General features: G+C 37.6%; 1 long non-coding RNA gene across 1 annotated transcript; it reads right to left on the reverse strand.

Annotated features, from left to right (window-relative positions):
- Positions 1–13,217: 13,217 nt before the first annotated feature.
- Positions 13,218–18,886, reverse strand: LOC111768664 (uncharacterized). The gene is made up of 3 exons (XR_002801139.2): positions 18,749–18,886; positions 15,562–15,637; positions 13,218–13,465 (listed from the first exon to the last, which is right to left on the reverse strand). It is a non-coding gene; the product is annotated as an uncharacterized lncRNA (long non-coding RNA).
- Positions 18,887–19,523: the final 637 nt, after the last annotated feature.

Below are 19,523 nucleotides of genomic sequence, written 5' to 3' on the forward strand. Positions count from 1 at the left end.
GTAATAAGGAATCATTAGAAGTTGTAAAGTTCAAATTCTATGTTAAAAGATACAAAGCTATTTACAGTTTGTCCCTAATTTTTCTTCTATTTTCATTGACCACCCTTTTCCACCACATACTCCAGGTGTGTGTGAGCCATTTTAAGATTATAACTTTTTATGCACATATTAAGCTCTTTCCTAAATCTGTGTCTTTACAGATGCTGCCATCTTTGCCCAGAATTTAGTTTTCCCATTGTAAAATGCACACATGCCTTTTCATCATTCATAGCCCACTTCAAGCAGCATTATTTCTTTCCTATCTGAAATCTCATATGATAACACTTGTAACAGTTTACTATAAATGTTAATGCATAAACTTTTAAAGCAACCACACATGCTCCTTCTGGACTCCTCACTCTTGGGGTGGGGAAGGAGCTTTTACCACCTCACCAGAAAAAAACAAAAAGAAAAAAAAGTTTACCTTAACTCATGGGACTTTCATTTTTTAAAATATCCTGCAACTGCTTCTCACTTTGTTTTCGTATTATGCATTAATTCACACACAGATTTACTTTTCACTTTAAATGAAGACTTAAGATTTATACCATTAATACATTTACATGACAACACTTCAAATTCATGACAGTTTCCTATAGTGGGTGGAATGGTGGACCACAAAATATGTGTGCACATCTTAATCCATGGAAATTTTGAACGTGATATTATTTGGACAAAGAACCTTTTCAAACATAATTAAGTTAAGGACACCAAGACAAGATCATCCTGGATTATCCAGGTGGCTCCTACACCCAGTGACAAATGTCCTTATTTTTGTGTGTGTGAGTAAGATTGTCACTGAGCTAACATCTTTGCCAATCTCCCTCTATTTTATGTGGGACGCCACCACAGCATGGACTGACCAGTGGTGCTAGGTCCACACCAGGGATCTGAACCTGCAAACCCCAGGCCGCAGAAGCCGGGTGCATGAATTTAACCACTACTCCACTGGGCCTGCCACGTAGGGAGTCCTTTTAAGAGACACAGAGGAGAAGGCCGGCCTTGTGAGGCCTCCTCAACGGAGGTAGAGGCTGGAGTTGTGCAACAAGGCAAGGGATGCCTGGAGGCACCAGAAGGCAGAAGAGGCAAGGAAGGATTCTTCCTTAGAGGATTCATGACCCTGCCAACACCTTGACTTCAGACTCCTGGCATCCAGCACTGTAAGAGAATAAATGTTTGTTGCTTTGAGCCATCAAATTTATGGTAATTTGTTATGGTAGACACAGGAAAGTAATATAGTCTCCCATAAGTAACATTTCTGAAAACTACAACATGAAAATAGCTACAACAATCCCCTTGATTGTTTATATTCATGCAAGAGTACATTTAGATTGGTCTTTGAAATATTTTGAGTTCAAACTCTCACATATTATATATGCCAACATACATGTTTATCATTCAACAAATATTTGCATATCCACTATTTAGCAGGTATTGGAGTAATTTTTGGGAGCATGATGATGAATAATAGATAAATATTTAATGAATGTCCACTGCATAGCAGGGATTTTCCTTGTGATACATCAGTAGGCAAAATTCCTTGTTTTCACAGACCCTACATCCCAGAGCAGCACTGTCCAGTAGGACTTTCTGAGATGGAGGAAATGTTCTGTGTCTGCACTGCCCACTAGCTACTAGCCGCATGTAGCTATCAATCACCTGAAATGTGGCAAGTATGACTGAGAAACTAAATTTTAAATTTGATTTGATTTTAACTAATTTAAATTTAAGTAGCCTCGTGTGGATAGTGGCTACCCTATAGGTCAGCCGCGGTCTTGAAGATGACACGTACATACCCTCAGGGTACAGGAGGCCAGCTTAGACAATTAACAGGTCATTATAACACAGGGTGACCAGTGCTGTGATAAGAGAGACTGAAATTCATGGAACCATAGGAAGCTATTCCATCCAAGTGTTTTGTTTAAAAAAAAATACTTAGAGAAATTCATGTCTGATAGATAAGACTTTTTTTGAAATTGTATTGATTTTTAAAAATCCATGATATGTGGAAAAGTAACATAGTGGGACAGTAGCTGTGAGCTCTAAATTGGATAATTTAGGAACCAAGTAATCTGTATGACAACAGAGAAATAGATTCATTTTATCTTCCATTTTGAAATCATGAGTGTCTAACAATAAATTATGATTCTTTTCCACATTTATTAGAATATCTGTGACTTAACATGTTTCATCAGCACATGCGCAGACAGACACTACATGATTCTGGATGACACTGGAAAAGACAGTTGAGCTTTTTATTTCTGTCTGATGCCCTAGCCTTAAATCACAGAATCCATTTTTAAAAGGCAAATTATTTCTCCCTAAACAATATCAGCCTCAGTATACTATTTTGAAGCCTTGGTAAATATATCTAACACTTCAATTAGAAGACAGTATATAAGGAATTGGTTATAAAATCAGCAATTTTTGCGTCCAGCCACAGGGAGGCAGCATCTGCAAACACAGACCCTCCCCCGCTTAGGGCGCATCAGCAGAATAGTGGTAAGTCTGATTCGCAGCCTCAAATTGCCGTCACTTCTTCCCCTTTCCTTCCAAAACACAGTGATAGACCACAACATTTCCTTGGGTCTTGGAGAAGCTTGTATAAGGGAAACCCACGTAAGAGCAGCCAGATTCAGGAACTCTTGCTGAAGAAGAAGAAGAGGAAGATGCTACTCATGGTACCAGTGTTGATCATATGGATGCAAGTATCAGGTGAGTCTGAGATTCCCCTGATTGCTCCCAGAGAATTCAACATAGTGGAATACTATCTGCAGGCATCTGCAGGAACGAGATTTTCTGATTGAGAGCAAAGAATTTGAAGAAAAAAAAACTAAAAAGAAGGAAGATAGAGGGAGGTTGGTGAGGGAGACATGGGAAGGAGAAAAATAGACAAGAATGAGAGAGACCATGTAGTTCAGAGAACAGAGATCTAATCAGACTTTCTCTGATGCCTCCCATTGTTTTTCTGAACAGAATTGAATGGACAACAGATACAGCAAATTCCTCCATCCCTGCTCCTACAAGAAGGAGAGAACTTCACCATGTACTGCAATTCCTCAAGCACTTTAGCCAGCTTCCAGTGGTATAAGCAGAGGCCTGGGGGGAGTCCTGTTTTCTTGATATTGGTTAGCGGTAGAGAAGTGCAGAAGCAGGAAAGACTGGCAGCTCAGTTTGGAGAGACTAGAAAGGACAGCTTCCTGCACATCACGGCCGCCCAGACTGCAGATGTGGGAACCTATTTCTGCGCAGGGGCACAGAGCTCTCGAAGCACCTGCTGCCTGTCCCCAAACCTTGCTGTGGGCTCCAGGAGCAGCTCTTCCTCTTTCTTCTCAGAACAGGAGTCAGAGAAAGCTGAAGTTACAGTGCCCATGAAGAAATTAAATTTTAAATTAAAAAAATGCCAAGCTCTGATGGTTTCATTGGAGAATTCTACCAAATGTTTGAAGAAGAATTGGCATGAATTCTACAAACTTTCTTCCAGAAAATACTAAGAAGAAAATAATTCCTAACTCATTTCATGAAGCTAGTATTACCCTGATACCAAAATCAGAGAAAGACCATACAAAAAAGAAAACTACGGAGAAATTTCCCTCTGTATATAGATTCAAAATTTCTTAGCAAAATGTTAGCAAGTGGATTTCATCAGTATATACAAAGAATAACAGACAAAACACAAATGAATTTTTTTTCAGGGATGCAAGGCTGCTTCACTGTGTGAAAATCAATTGATGTAATCCACCATATTAGTAGGCTAAAAAAGAAAACCCATGTGATCATGTTAATCTATGCAGAAGGGCCAGCCCCAGGCCGAGTTGTTAAGTTCACGTGCTCCACTTCAGCGGCCCAGGGTTTCACTGGTTTGGATCCTGGGCGTGGACATGGCACCGCTCCTCAGGCCATGCTGAGGTGGCATCTTACATACCACAACCAGAAGGACCCACAATTAAAATATACAACTATGTACTGGGGGGATTTGGGGAGAAAAAGCAGGAAAAAGAAAAAGAAGACTGGCAACAGTTGTTAGCTCAGCTGCCAATCTTAAAAAAAAAAAAATCTATGCAGAAAACATAATTCGCCAAAATTTGACACTCATTCATGGCAAAAACTCTGAGAAACACAGGAATAGTGGGGAACTTCCTTAACAGCTAATAATATGCTTACTGGTTGAAGACTATATACTTTCTCCCTAAGATCAGGTATAAGGCAAGAATATCCACTCTCATCACTTTCATTCAACACAGTCCTAGATGTTCTAGCCAGTGCAATAAACCAAGTAAAGGTAAACGCAATCAAACAGATCAGGAAAGAAGAAGTAGAACTTCTACTATTTGTGGGTGACATGACTATCTCTGTATAAAATTCCACAGAATCTAGCAACAGTCTCCTAAAACTATAAAAGGGGTTCAGCAAGGTCACAGGATACAAGATAAACATAAAAAATCAAATGCATTTCTATGTACTAGCAACGAACATGTGGGCACCTAAATTAAAAATACGATACCATTTACAATGGCTCAAAAAATACCCCAAGTCCTGAGGTGTAAGTCTAACAAAACATGTACTGAACTTTTATGCTGAAAACTACAAAATGCTGATGAAAGAAATAAGAGAATGAAGAGACATCCTGTTGGTAAATTGCAAGAATCAAAATAGTAAATATATCAATTTTCCTCCAATTGATATACACATTTTACATAGTTCCTGTTAGGATTTTTTATAGACATAGACAAGATTGTCCTAAAATTTATATGAAAAAGGCAGAGATGCTAGAATAGCTAAAACAATCTTGAAAAAAGAAGAAGTGGGAGCAATCAGTCTACTTGAGTTCAAACTATAGCTACAGTAACCAAGATTATGTGTTATTGGTACAGGGATAAACATAGAGATCAATGGAAAAGAACAGAGAACCCATAAGTAGATCCACACAAATATATCTAACTGATGATTTTTTTTAAAAGAAATTCCAAAGAAATTCAATGGAGGAAACAAATTTCCAACTTACGATGTTGAAGCAAGTGGTTACATCCATAGGCAAGAAAAATGAACGTTTAAGTCTCACACTTTATACAAAAATTAACTTACAATGGATCACAGACTTAAATGCAAAATGTTAAACTATAAAACTTTTAGAAAAGAGCATAGGACAGAATTTTTGATATATAAGTCTAGGCCAAGAGTTCTTAGACTTAACCACAAAAAGCACAGTCCATAATTTTTTTTTTTAAATGATAAATTGGAATTCAAAATTAAAATCTTTACGTTGAAAAAGACTCTCTTAAGAGGACAAGCTACAGACTGAGAAAATGATTTGCAAATCATAAATCCCACAAAGGACTAGCATACGGAATATATCAAGAACTCTCAAAGCTCAACAGCAAAAAAGGCAAACAATCCAATCAGAACTTGGGCAATGAAATATTTCACTAAGAAAGATATACAGATGGCAAATGAGCACATGAAAATAGATTCAACGTCATTAGCCGTTAGAGAAATGCTGCTTAAAACCACAATGAGATATCACTACACACCTATCAGAATGGCTAAACTAAAATTTCCAATAACTCTGTCTTTCCAGAAGCAGAAGCTCTAACTGTTCTTTTAAAAATTTTATCCATTTTAGTGTACCTGTATTGGTATCACATTGTAGATTTAATTTACATTTTGTTGATGAGCAATGCTATTGAACATATTTTCATAAGCTTATTGGCCATTTGGATAATTTCTTTTGAGGAGTGTAAATTCACATCATTTGTCCATGTTTCTTTGGGCTGTAGGTTATTTGTCTTATTTTTACTGTTTTAAAATTTATAGACAAGTTTACACATTCTGTATGTAGCGTATACTTTAGCCTTGTCTGTAACTTGCTTTTTCACACTCTCAATGTATTTGGGGAACACAAGTATTTAATTTTTAAAGAGTACAATTTATTATTTTTTCTTTTATGGTTAGTGTTTTTTTAGTGTAATTTTAAAGAAATATCTGCTCGCTCCCAAGGTCATAAAGAAATTCTCCCATTTTCTTTTAGAAGATTTACAGTTCCATTTACACATTTAGAGCTCTTATCCATCTAGAATTAATTTTTTATGTGGTATGAGGGAGGGGTCAAGGTGCTTTTAAAAACACGAATAGCCAATTGTTCCTGCACTTATCCTAAAAAGATCATCTTGTCCCCCATTGAATTATATAGGCACATTTGGAGAAAAATCAATCGACAGTGATTGTTTATGGGTCTATTTTTAGATTTGATTCTGTTGATTGACCTGTTTATTTTATCCTCTTACCAATAGACCATTCTGTCTTTATTACTGGGGCTTCATATACGTTTCAAAATCTGGAAATGCAAGTCAAACTTCCTCCTTCTGTTTCAAGGCTTATTCTAGATATTTGTACTTCCACATAAATTATAAAATTAGTTTCTCGACTTCTACCACAAAATGATCCTAGTAATTTGACTTAGATTTTGTTGGAATTATGGGTCAATGTGGGCCAACTGATATCTTAACACGTGGAGTCTTCAGATTGATGTGATATCCTGTTCATTTATGTAGGTCTGCTCTAATTCCTCTTTCTAATGTGTTGTAGCTTTTATTCTAGAGGATTTGCACATCTTCATTAAATTCATTCTCGGATATTTGATAAATGGCATTTTATTTTCCAATGCTTTTAGCTAGAATCTAGAAATAAAATTGATTTCTGTGTTTAGTAACTTTGTTTAATTCATCTATTCTAGTTTTTGTAGTTTGTATATAGATAATTTTGTATTTTCTGTATATACAAATGTACCATCTATGAATAGAAATGGTTTTACTTCTCCCTTTCCAAACTTTGTATATATTTCCTTTTCCTGACGTGATGCCAGGCTCTCGGTATGAGAGTGAATAGAAGTAGTGATAGTGTCTCTTTGTCTTGTTCCTGACTTAGGAGAAATAATGTTGACTTTGGACATTTTCATAGATACCCTTTATCAGATTCAGGAATTTCTCTTCTAGCTCTGGACTGTTGAGAGCGTTCGTCATGCAAAGGTGTTAGCCTTTTACCAACTTCTCTTCCTGTTTTGAAAGTAAACAAAGTACGTTATTTTGGCTTTCATCAAGCAAGTAAAGATAACTTCATTTCATATGGTCGTGGAGATAATACAATCTTCTAAAATTCAAGACTCTGAAAAGTATCGTTGGAGTCTTTTGTTCAAAACATTTTCCATAAAATTGGAAAATTCTATTTAGAATCATTTGAAGAATTGCTCAGCGTAATTTCTCCTGCTAAATTCATGAACAGTGACTCATCTGCTCACTCAGGCAACAGGAAATTCCTCAGTGCCTAGTCTCTACCAACCTCTCTTATAAGCATTGAATAATAATTGGCTTTTGAGCCAAGCTTTGAATACAAGATTAGAGAGAAAAGGAAAATTAAAGAGAAGCCACCAACTGAGAAGCATAATGGGGATGTTAGAGAAATAAATTAATAAAAAAAATTAAAAATGTTCCTTGGAGTTTTTGGAGTGTTGGGAGAAAACCAAGATGAGTACAGAGGTGTTACAACTCACACGTCCACCTTCAGACCTGAGGAAAGCGTCTCTCAGAAGTTCGCAGGCTGACCTTTGACCTGGTTTGAGTTCTGCAGTTCATCTGTTCAGTCACAAGAGGGAGCTGCTTCATCTGCAAACTTCGTTCCTTCCTGGGAGAGGGAAATGTAAGCTTATATTTTCCATTGATGTTCCACAGAAAACAGGAAGAATGACGTATTTCATCCTCTTTAATGACTCATACTTTATAATCTCTTGCTGAGTGTCTGTGGTCCAGGATTCAGGGACCTTAGCCCAATAGGCTGAGCCCTTTCCCTGTATCTCCCTAAACACTTTCTCTCAGTTCCCCTCCCCTGATGACCCCTTACCTTGCCCATTGCTTATACTCTTTTTTCTTCCTTCCTCTAGCCTTTTCTACTATCCCCACCTCCCTTCTTTGTTTGCTTTCCCTTCTCTCTTTTCTTTCTGCCTCAGCATCGTTGGTGCCCAGCACCCATAAGCATGGGCTTAGATGAGATGAGTATTAAGGACATTTATTCCAGGAAGATGAGAGTAAGCACCATGCAAGTCATCAGTTACTCTATCAAGAATAGATGTATTGAGAAATGTCTCCCTGGACGTCAGCAGATACAGGATTCCAGGGAGCTTTGTAGGAAATATAAGCCCCAAGGGGTTTATCTTTTAGTTTCAATGTTATTAATCGTTCCTGTCCCAATGAGCACATCATTGCCTACTTTTGAATCTCACATGCATTTTCTGGAATGTGCAGGGAGATTTTCATCTTCTTATAGCACAGACTTCAGAACAGTTTTCTGGGATTAAAGAATCCTTACACGAGCTCCGTGTAGCATCACTCAGTTTCTTTGGCACATTGAGGAAGAAGTGATGGAAGAAAGGTGCTGAATAGACACCTCCTTGTGGTTGTTTTTCCTTATCCAGAGCCAAACATTAAGCCTCACAAATAATTTCACTGGGCACCCTATGAGTTGGGGATGTCTGGTTGATAGTCTCACCTTCTTCTTGGGGAAATGACTTAAGCAGAAGAGGAAGATCTGGACAAGGAACTTCTCTCTCATTGGCTGACAAGGTCTGGCAACAACACAGTGGTAGCTGCACTCCTTGTAGGTCTTTACTAGTAACTGTTTCTTCTGTTCTCTGGAACCTCTTTAAGCCTAGGATCAGACACAAAGACTGAGCTCCGGGCCCATTATCCCAGTTTGTCCTTGAAGTATGAGGCTGGTGACTGGAATAACTGTGTTTCTGATTTTGGGTAAGTGATCTGTGTCTACCAAGGGATGGCTTTGAGGCCAAAGAAACTTGAAGAATTATTTGCTGTCTACTCCTCTCCCTATGCTTTATCCATCATGCTATGGATGGAATTGAGAACTGATCTATGCATTTATCTAGGAGCACAAACTTCTACATGTCTAAACCATAGCCATGATTCCAAAAGAGCCTTTAGCAGTATCCAGGTTGTAAGAAATCTCTGGGTTCATTGAGCCAAGGGCCCATGGAACAGAGCCTGTGGAGTCTCTGATTCTTAGCATATATCTTTGGTCTCCATAATGAACACCAATGATATTTTTGTGTTCTAGCAGGATATAAATAAAAGCACTGGAGTATGAGGTAGGGTCAGAGACTTATGGGAGTGTTGTGCCCTTGATCCATAGAATTACTTTGATTTGTGGTCTGGAGCTAATTTGATTTTCTTGACCCCTTAGGGACTGTGATTGATGCTAAGACCACCCAGCCCAATTCCATGGATTGTACTGAAGGAGAAGATGCAAACCTGCCTTGTAACCACTCTAGCATCGGTATAGCTGATTATATACACTGGTATCGGCAAAATCCCAGTCAGAGTCCGCAGTATATAATTAATGGCTTACAAGGCAATGTGACCAACAACATGGCCTCTCTGACCATCGCAACAGACAGAAAGTCCAGCACTTTGATCCTGCCCCGGGTCACCTTGAGAGAGACTGCTGTGTACTACTGCATGCTGAGAGAGGCACATTGAGACAGATGGGGCTGCACCTGTGCAAAATCTCTCTGGAGGCAAGAGGGGAGGGTGGGAGGTAGGAGCCATCAAGAGCAAATCTGGAACCATTTAGAAGGAGAGTCAGAGAGCAATAAGAAAGGAGGAAAATGAAAGGAAGGAAAAAGGGAGAAGATCGATAAGGAAAAGGAGAAAGACAAGATGAAGGGCGAGAGGACAGAGAATAAAGACTTCATTTGTTGATGTGGCTGAGAAGAATTATGAGGAGACTAAGAATCATAATTAACATAGCAATCAAGTGAAAAGGTAATAATAATCTGTCGTGGCTCCTCCTCATGTCAATAAAATGTTAGTTTCAATGTGTTCATCTCAGTATAAAAGACGAGGAAAATAAAGATAATTTTACTTGTCCCAAAGTCTTCTTTCATTTGGACCCAGGGGCAATCCAAACCCTGAAATGCATACTATTAGAATTGTTCCGCTTAGCAGAAACAAATTACTCTTTCGCTGAGAAAAAGCTGAACTGTTTTTTGCTGATAGTCTAGAGCATGAATATTTGTGATGAATAAAATTTGGGGGGGAAAGAAAGAAAAATTAAGTGGCTATTAATTTGTTTTTATTTGTTTAGAAGTCCTGCATCTCTAAAGAGTTTTCATCATTTTTTGATATTCCCTCAGCAACACACAGATCTAGCTCATCATAAAAGGCTCAGACAGAGCGAAAGTGAAAGCCCACGGCTGTTATCTCCTTCATTCCACCCCAGCTCCCACTGTCCTCTCAGAGAAAGCCAGTGCTGATAGCTTAAGGTGTATCATGCCAGCCTCTTTTCCTTCAATTATATATATATATTATATATATATATATGTATTTGCATATAATTTTAAGCAATTACATACACATTTACACACATATATACACACACAAACAGATGGATTTATTTGACTTTTTTTGCAACATGCCTTTTGATTTTCATTCAACAAAGTGTCCTGGAAATATTTCTACAGTATAAAAAAGTACAGAAGTCCACTCCATTCTTTGTGATGCCTATTTAGTACTTTGAAACATTCCATCATTTAATTAATTATTTTCCTATTGATGCAAATTTGTTTCTATTTCTTTGCTATCATAAAGAATGTTGTCTTATACATCTTTGTAGATTCATTTTTGGATGGATGTGGAAGTCTATTTTAACAAGATTTCTGAAATTGGACTTTCTACGCCAAAGGCAAATTGCGTTTAAAATTTTTGGAGAAAGTGACAACTTGCCCTCCATAAGATGTTAAACGATTATACTCCACCCAACAGTAAATGAAAACGCTCATTTTACATCCTCGCACAAATTGGGAATTATGAGTATTTTTTATTTTAACAATCCAAATATACCTTACATGTATGCATTTCCTAATTCCTCGTGTTTTTTTGAAATTATTTCTCCATATATTGGCACCTGTTCGGCCTTGGTCATACGGTTATTCCTAACTTTTGACCATTTTTCTATTAGGTTCTTTGTCTTTCTCTTTTTATTTGTAAAAGTTACTTCTATATCTTAGATAGTTCTTTGCTTTTATATTTGTTTGAATATTTTATTCTAACATGGTATCTTTTGTTTATTTTTTAATGTGGTTGTTTTTAATTTTTACATTGTCAAATCTATCATGTATTTATTTATTTTTTTGGCTTCAAATGTCGGTGTCATTTTGGGAAAGCCCTAAGTATATTATATCTTTTAATCTTCATTACCATTTGGAAAAGGATTATTCTGAGACTTATGTTACATATTAGAAAACTAAACCTCAAAGACATTTAAAACTTGTCAATATTCACAATCTTACTAAGTGTTAGCACCAACTTTTTAATTTGTTTTTAAACCTGAGATTGTCAAGCTCCAAAATCTGCATATATGCTGTTCAATCTTGCCTTATGGGAAGCAACAGTAAGAAGGAAACCCCCAAATGATGAATCAAATGGAAAATCAGTAGAATGGATCATAGTACCCATCACAGAAGGTGACGCACATTTTAGAGCAAAGTGAAAAAATCTTACAGTAGGAATCATGAATTATGAGTTGAGAAAAGCAATGGTCTCTTATCATATAAATAGGTAGTGCTAGCCCCCTAAATATTCAAGCGGCAGTAGAAATACATGTTGATTTTAGAGAGATTCTGAAGCATCCTTAGCTCTGTGTTACCCACACATTTTCCCAAGTGGAAAGGATATAGAAGAAATTAGTACACAAGGCAGAGAAAATAGGAGCAAAGGAGCTCCGAACCTTGATGTGAGTGGCATTCAGGATTTTCTTGGATCTTCACAAAGACTCAGAAATTTGTCCTGGTACATAAGATGTGTACATAAATGTAATTGCTCTGCTTATCATACTTTGGAAATTGCTTGGATTCTATGAGTGAGGGATGAGGGAGCAGATATTTGTATTCAAGTCTTAGAAAGTACAGTGGGAGGTGCTAGTAGCAGTTTCCAAAGATTAGCATAACTCTTTGTTACTTTTTTCACTCATTTCCTCATCTTCACAGCATTTGACCTCACTTTCCTTTTGTTCCAGGTCTGTCCTCTGCATTTCTATATTTGAAAACAAAAATACAAAACATATTTTCTTCATCTGTTTTGTTTACTGAAGTATCCTCAGTAACTAACACAATACCTGACAAATAGTAGATGCTCAGTAAATATTTACTGTAGAAATAAATATTCATGACTGAAAATTTTACTGACAAATGATAGGGATACAATAAAATACTGGGGGTATGAGATCTTCTATAAAAATATTACAAAGAGCTCAAGAATATCACAAGCATATAGCAATGAAGGTAAGAATATATTCCAAAATCCTTATTGAGTCATGTACTGATTAATTCCTTCCTCCCTATTTTCCTTGCTTCTTTCTTCCCTCCCTCTCTTTTTTTCTTTCCTTTACTCCTTTTTCCAATCATTATTGGTAAAATAGTTCCCCCAAGTATTTCGTTAAGCTCTTTTTGTGAAACTTCAATTCATTCCAACTCAAAACTCTGTGTCTGTGACATTCTTCACAGATCTTGCCAAGTGGTATAAATTTCTCCTTCTTCTATTGAAATTATTAATATATTGACAATCCAACGCCAGATATTTTGAAAAGTTAGAATGGCTTTTAGCTAGAATCTCCTGGAAAGGGGCAGAAAATTCTCCTAACTCTACAAGAAAGGAAACAGAAGAAAAGAAAACAAGACATTTAGGCATCAGTTGATACTCCCAGTGAATCCGGTGCCATCACTACAAGCCAGTGAGGCTGTAGAAGTCTCACGTGACGATCAGCAATGCTACGCCCCCAAGAGACACAGCGCTTGCCATCCTAAAGTAGAGAACACATTTAAATAGACTTTTCTTACATTCTTTTCTTTTTCATCCCTGTTCAGAAATACTCCTCTACCAATCAAAAAGATTTTGAGGCGGTTTTTGCACCGAATGTTTTCTGCTTTGAAATATGTTGCTAAACTTATCTTCTTAAATTACAAAATTAACAAGCACTTGTTACCGAACACATACAGGGGTTTGTTACCCAATGTGCAGGAAAGCCAATAATTGAAATGTCAGGCTTTTAGCAAGGAGAGGGGTTTATTATCAAAAGGCAGCCAGGCAAAGAAATGCGAGTCAAAACTCAAATCCACCTTCTCAAAGGGAAAAATGTAGGGGTTTTTATTTGGTGTTTCGGGAAAGGGGAGGGGAGCATGTGGCCTTGCTGGCTGTCTTCTTCAGCCTGTGTTTGGTCTTGGAGATTGAACGTCTTTTTTCCTTGACCCTCTGGACGTCTCTGGTTGGTTTTCATCCTGGGCCTGCGTTTGGCCTTGTGAAGCTGAATCTAATTTTTTCTTGACGTCTAAACCTTGACTTCTTGGGAAAAATAGGTCACTCATATACTAAAGAAGGGAAGAAAGACCTGGTTAGTTTTAAATAACAGTTGATTGTGCTGAGTATGCACAGCTGCCTTTAGCAAAGTTTACCTCACACTTTTTTTTCTCTCTTTTAATTCGTTCATTCTCAGTTCATAGTTTTTAACTGAACTATTATTCGTTCTACACCGAGTTCAACCATCAGAGATTTACCTTTACTAGATGATCTCACTGGAAAACAGCAAGAGTTAAGAATTCTGAGCTTCGTTGGCACATTATATCTTTTGACTTTTACTTCCTACAAATAACATAGATTTACTCAGGAGGAGCCCATTAGCAGTGCACACTGAGGACCCTGATGTTCTACTCACTCCACCTGTTAAGCACGTCTGAGAGACTGATTCCAAAGTTAGGAGAGTATTTGATTTGTTCCACCAGAATTGTGTGAAATAGCAAACACACTAAATGATTTTCAAGTTAACTGACCACCAGAAATACATAAGAGATGAGAATTTTGTAAGAAATAAAGTAACAAATATATATATATGCATATGTATACATATATATATATGGCACATGGAAAAGAAAATATCCTGAGCACAAAGAGGGAGAGAAAACTTCTAAAAATAATTTATTTTGGAATTAGAACAAAAGTTTAGAAAACTACATCATCAATGTAATAAGTGTGTTGACTGTAAAACATAAAGCAAAAAATGTAAAAGTAGAGAAAAAACTGAAATAAAAGAGAAGAACAAGTTGAGCAGAGGGAGATAGATGATAAAAGAAATTGTGAGAAAACTAACACTGAAACAGCATTACAATAAAAATTGAAAAAAAATTTGCACCATTTGACAAGTGTAAAAGATGATCTTTTCAATAAATGGCATTTAATAATTATCATATGGAAAATATATATGTTGACATTTAGATCATGTGTAAATAGCTGTTCATATGTAGTGCAGATCTGAATGTAAGAATAAAATATAAAGCTTGTAGAAGAAATACAGAAATTTTCATAACTTTGTGTTAGATAAATATTTCCTAAACAGGATACAAAAATATTTAAGCACCAAAATTGGATGAGATTAAAATTGCCATTAAAATTGTTATTTCAAGAATTAAAAGAATGACCATGAATAGAAGATATTTGCAGCAAATATTATTTTCATAGGCTCCTTTTGATTTACAAAAGCAAAAGATCTTCAAATCAGTAAGAAAACAACCAAACTGATAGAATAGGAAAAGTCTTAAGCAATCATTGCTCCAAAGAATGTCAAGTAAACATGTCATTTCTATAAGGTACAGAAGCAGACATACTAATCTATACTGTTAGAATTCAGGACGGTGTGACCCACGGGACAATAGCATCAAGGTCAAAAAGGGAGTTCTGAAGTGCTGATAAGGTTCTGTTTCTTGATCTGGATGCTGATTATAAGGGTGTGTCAATTTTGTGAAAATTGATCAAGCTATGCATTTATAATATATTTACACTTTTTTATATGTATATTATATTCCAATAAAAATTTTAAAATGATACGATGGCCTCGTATTAATTAAAAGGTGATATGTGAATTAAAACTAAAAGTTCAAATGTTTTAATTGTAGCTTTCCCTTTTTGTGCCTGAAATACTTGAGTAAGAACACATTTGTTAAAAAAGCGTGACTTCAGACCGTGAGTAAGCTCTGGCCCTCTATTAAAACACCATGGATGAGAAGTGTGATAATGGTCTTTTTCCTCTATCTGAGATACAAATGCAGGATGTTTGGCCTTTGATATGTGGTCCAAGGAGCCTAGCTATTGATATTTTCGATTAATAGGAAAAGTAGAAAAATCTACTGAATAGGGAAGAATGATAAATCTCTCGGTATACTTAACATCGTATTGATCAGAGCAGAGTACATGGTGACCCCAAGCTGCAAAAGTCTGGGGAAAGTATGTATTTTTACCTAGGAACAATGTTAACTAAAAGAACATCAGGATTCTCTTAGTAAGGATGAAGAAATAAATCCACTATTTGTAGGGGAAAAGCAGTACCTGTCATAGTCTTAAACATTAAAGGGCTCGCATAGCACTGTGGTATGTTATGTGGTCAATAAGATTTCTTTGCCATAATTAGCATTACCCCAGAATTCGGCGCATGGTTCCAGTTTGCTGCAATGGTGGCTGAGGCAGTTCATCCTGTCTTTGGATCTGAAAGGCTGGGGAAATAGAAGAGAGGAATGTGCTGATTGATGGCATTTATAAAAGAGCTTTGGGATGATTGTGTTTAGACTCCCTATTAGGTCAGGAAGCAAGAAAAGGCAAGAGAGGGATGATGTTCAGAAAGAAAGTAGAGGGGTCAGATATTTAAATTACCAAGAGATAGGGAAACCAGAAAGAAGATTCACAATCAACCTGAATCAACATTCCAAACTCTTCCAGCACGTTACAGCCTCCATTGCAGAGACCCAGGCAATTGTTTACAAGCAATGAGTGCAGTGATCACGGGGCTCCAAGCATTGTGCTCCAGGTGTGCCCTCTACCATGTGGGCTTTGAAGTGAGGTAGAGAGACTTTTCTCCAGTGTCTCTGTCTTAAATAGAAGCACATGCAGATTTTGCAATGTAATGTAATGTAGTGTTGTGTAATGTAATGTAATGTAGTGGATGAGAGCTGAATCCCAGTGGACAGCCAGAATTTACTGATTTATGACACTTGCTGAGAGACTTGAGCACAAACTGACCTTACTGTGGCCGTGTTCCTCTGTTAGGACTCCTTGGAAGCACATTCAGTCCTACCCGTGATTGACGCCTTCCAGAGAGGAATGATTCTCCAAGGTATCTGACTCTTTTATTTTCTAAATTGGCCTAGCTGCCTCTGACCTTCCCATGGAAATCTTTCCACTTTGGCCTGTAAATCCCCATTTTGTTGTAAACAAACATTTAACAGCCCCTGTGAAAATTCCTTCCACATGCTTTCACTGAAACCCGGCTCTGTTTGGAATACAGTTTCTTTCTCTTGTCCTTGTTCCTTATTCTCTCTCATCTACAACATCTCAGATTTAGAGACAGGAACAGCATTCTCTTCACCCCCTCCAAAAGACCCAGACTATTGCTTCTGCACTTTTGATACCCAGGTCTCTCACCCCTACTTTTCCCTACCAATTTTTCACTACCATCTTTATAAACATCAGAGTCTCTTCCTTATATATTGAAGACAACGCAGCTCAGAAGATTCCACTGTAACCTAAAATACCACATGACTTATATGTCCACGTGGACAATTCAGAGAGAAGCCAGAATGCATCAACTTTAAAGACTGTTCACTATCCCTTTTAGTCATTAACTCCCATGGCCACGCTCTAGAAAGATCTCATGATAAGTCTCTCGTTAGAAGCTGCTCCTCCTCTGAAATCTTACACCCTTTTTAAAACCTCACATCCTTAGATTCTTACACTTAGTTCCTTCTACAGCACTTGTTCTTTGACAATATACAATCATTTAGTCCCTGATCCCTTTATTGTCATCTTATTTCTCAGAGACTTCCTATCTTTTATTTTCTAATCTAAACACCTAAACTCTATGGTCCCACTTCAATCAATCTTCAGTCATTAATCCTATTGTTCTTGCCTCATTTTTCTGCCCTGTCAGTGATTTTATTAATTCCCCATCATGGATCAATATCTGCCTGCTTATAATGTATACTTTGTCTGTAAAGCAGAGTTCAAGATAATCACACAGGGGTGCAGACCGGTGTCATTGAAACCTGCTGTCATCTTCAACAAGTAGGCCCCCAGTGTTGCCAGGAAAGCATCCTTTCTCTCTATAATTATCTCCCATTGTCATTTCCAACAGTGACTATTTCAAAACATCTCTTACTCCTCAGACTCACTAACCCAGAACCTTGTCCATTCCTTCTCCTGGAAGGCACTTAATTCTATTTATAAAAACAAAAAAGATCTTGTTAGAAATTAATAGATGTTTCAACTTCCTGCCTTCACATTCTGAAAAATTACTGAAATCTACACCAATCATTTCCTCCTTCATTCCAATAAAATTGGAAATAACTGTTCCTCCTTGTACCAAAACTTGGCCCTTCTACCTCTGCTCTATATTCCAGTCCTATTTGTCTCCTCAGAACATTGATCCATTGCTTATAGATCTTTCCAACAGCATGTAAATATCCGAATGTTCAAAAACCCTACTATTACCATTTCAACATCCCTGCTGAAACACCATGTCTCTTTCCTCTACTTCAGAGTTCAACCTCAGGAAGGAGATTTCTATATTCAGATTTCCTTCTTCCTTGTCTAACCTTCATGCCTCATCCACTACAGTTTAGCTTCTGCTGAAAAGACTCAAATCATGATCTTTTTTGGTGTTAAAAATCAATGGACACTTTTTAATAATCATCTTACTCAGTAGACATTTCTTCAGCATTTGCTCTGTTGGACATTCCTTCCTTCTTAAAACTCCTTTGGCCTTTTCTTTCAGAACACCCGTCATTTCTGATTTGCCACTTACTACTCTGGACTATCCTTTGAAGTTTCCTTGATACTTTTCCCATTGCACATCCACTCAGTGTTTGCGTTCCTTGAGGACTGTCTTTAGTTTCCATTCTCTTCTGAGTTTTGCTCTGAGTGTTTGTCTTGGTGAAATTACATCTACTCTTAAAAGGTGGGACTATCTCATAGACAACATAGAGGCGAGGAGTGGGGCTTGGAGTCCAATAGAATTAGTTCTAGTCCTTGTGTGTCCTTGGACAAATTAACTTCATAAGACTTCATTTCCTTTCTATTAAGTGAGGGTTATATCTACTCTAAAGGGCTATAGTGCTAAATTATCAGTGGTTAATAATGTGGATTCTTGAATCATACTAATGGGACAAATTCCAGTTGTCATTTATTGTGACCTTGGACAATTCACATCCTTCCTTCCATGCTTCAGTTTCCTCGTTTATAAAATAAGGATGATGATATGATCTACTTCATAAGATTAAATAATGCTACTTAATTCATAAAATGAAAGATCCTCTTAATAAGTAGACTCCTGAAAACACTCTCATCAGATTACAAAACTGAGAAATTCAGGTCTAGATGGGAGCAGCAAGGAGACTGGGCACAAAAACCTTCAGACTCAATTTGTGTCTATATTTGACCTCTAGGGGGCGATGTTGCATAAACTGGAAATGCCGCCTCTAACAAAAGTTCTACCCCGCTCTTAGAAGCCTCTTTACCTCACAGCTCACTGTGGGGCACATTCTGAGTAGACTCAACACCGGAAACAGTCATTGTCAAGGGAGCAACTCTTACTAGTAGTCTGTAGAACTTACCTAAACAGGGATCTCTTGAATCTCAGATTTTCTCAGTTACGAGGACTCAGCATACTCTGGCATATTCCTTCCTGCTCCTCAGGGAAGATCTTCCAGGATATAGCTCTCAGCTTCCTCACTGCCTGGCCATGTTCTCAGTGACCATTCTGCTGCTTGGAATGCTCTTAACAGTGAGTAAGTAACATTGTAGTTCCTGCTCCTGCCTCCATAGAAGGTACATTGTTCCGATTAAATCTGAATAGCGACACTGTCTCCTTACTGATAGATCTGTCTGTCTTGTTCTCACTGACTCAGTATTGATGTTTCAGGAGGAACTGGAGCCCAGTCAGTGACCCAGCCTGACGACCACATCAGTGTCTCTGAAGAAACCTCTCTGGAGCTGAAGTGTAACTATTCTAGTGGAAATCTCTATTTCTTCTGGTATGTCCAGTACCCCAGCCAAGGCCTCCAGCTTCTCCTCAGGTACTCTTCAGGGCCCACCTTGGTTAAAGGCATCAAAGGTTTTGAGGCTGAACTTAAGAAGAATGAAACCTCCTTCCACCTGAGGAAATCATCAGCCCATTTGGGTGACTCAGCTGTGTACTTCTGTGCTGCGAGTGACACAGTGACTGAGACTGCAGAGGGAGCTGAACATAAACCTCATGAGACACTGGAGTTTTCAGAGATTCAAGGACACAGCTCAACCTGTTTTTAGCAAGGTCTCTCATTTGATGAAAGTGAGCAGAGTGGGGAGCAGAGCCCTGGGGAGCACTTGGCTCCTGAGAATAAAGAAGAA

This window comes from Equus caballus, chromosome 1 (assembly GCF_041296265.1).
Source record: "Equus caballus isolate H_3958 breed thoroughbred chromosome 1, TB-T2T, whole genome shotgun sequence".
NCBI lineage: Eukaryota > Metazoa > Chordata > Mammalia > Perissodactyla > Equidae > Equus > Equus caballus.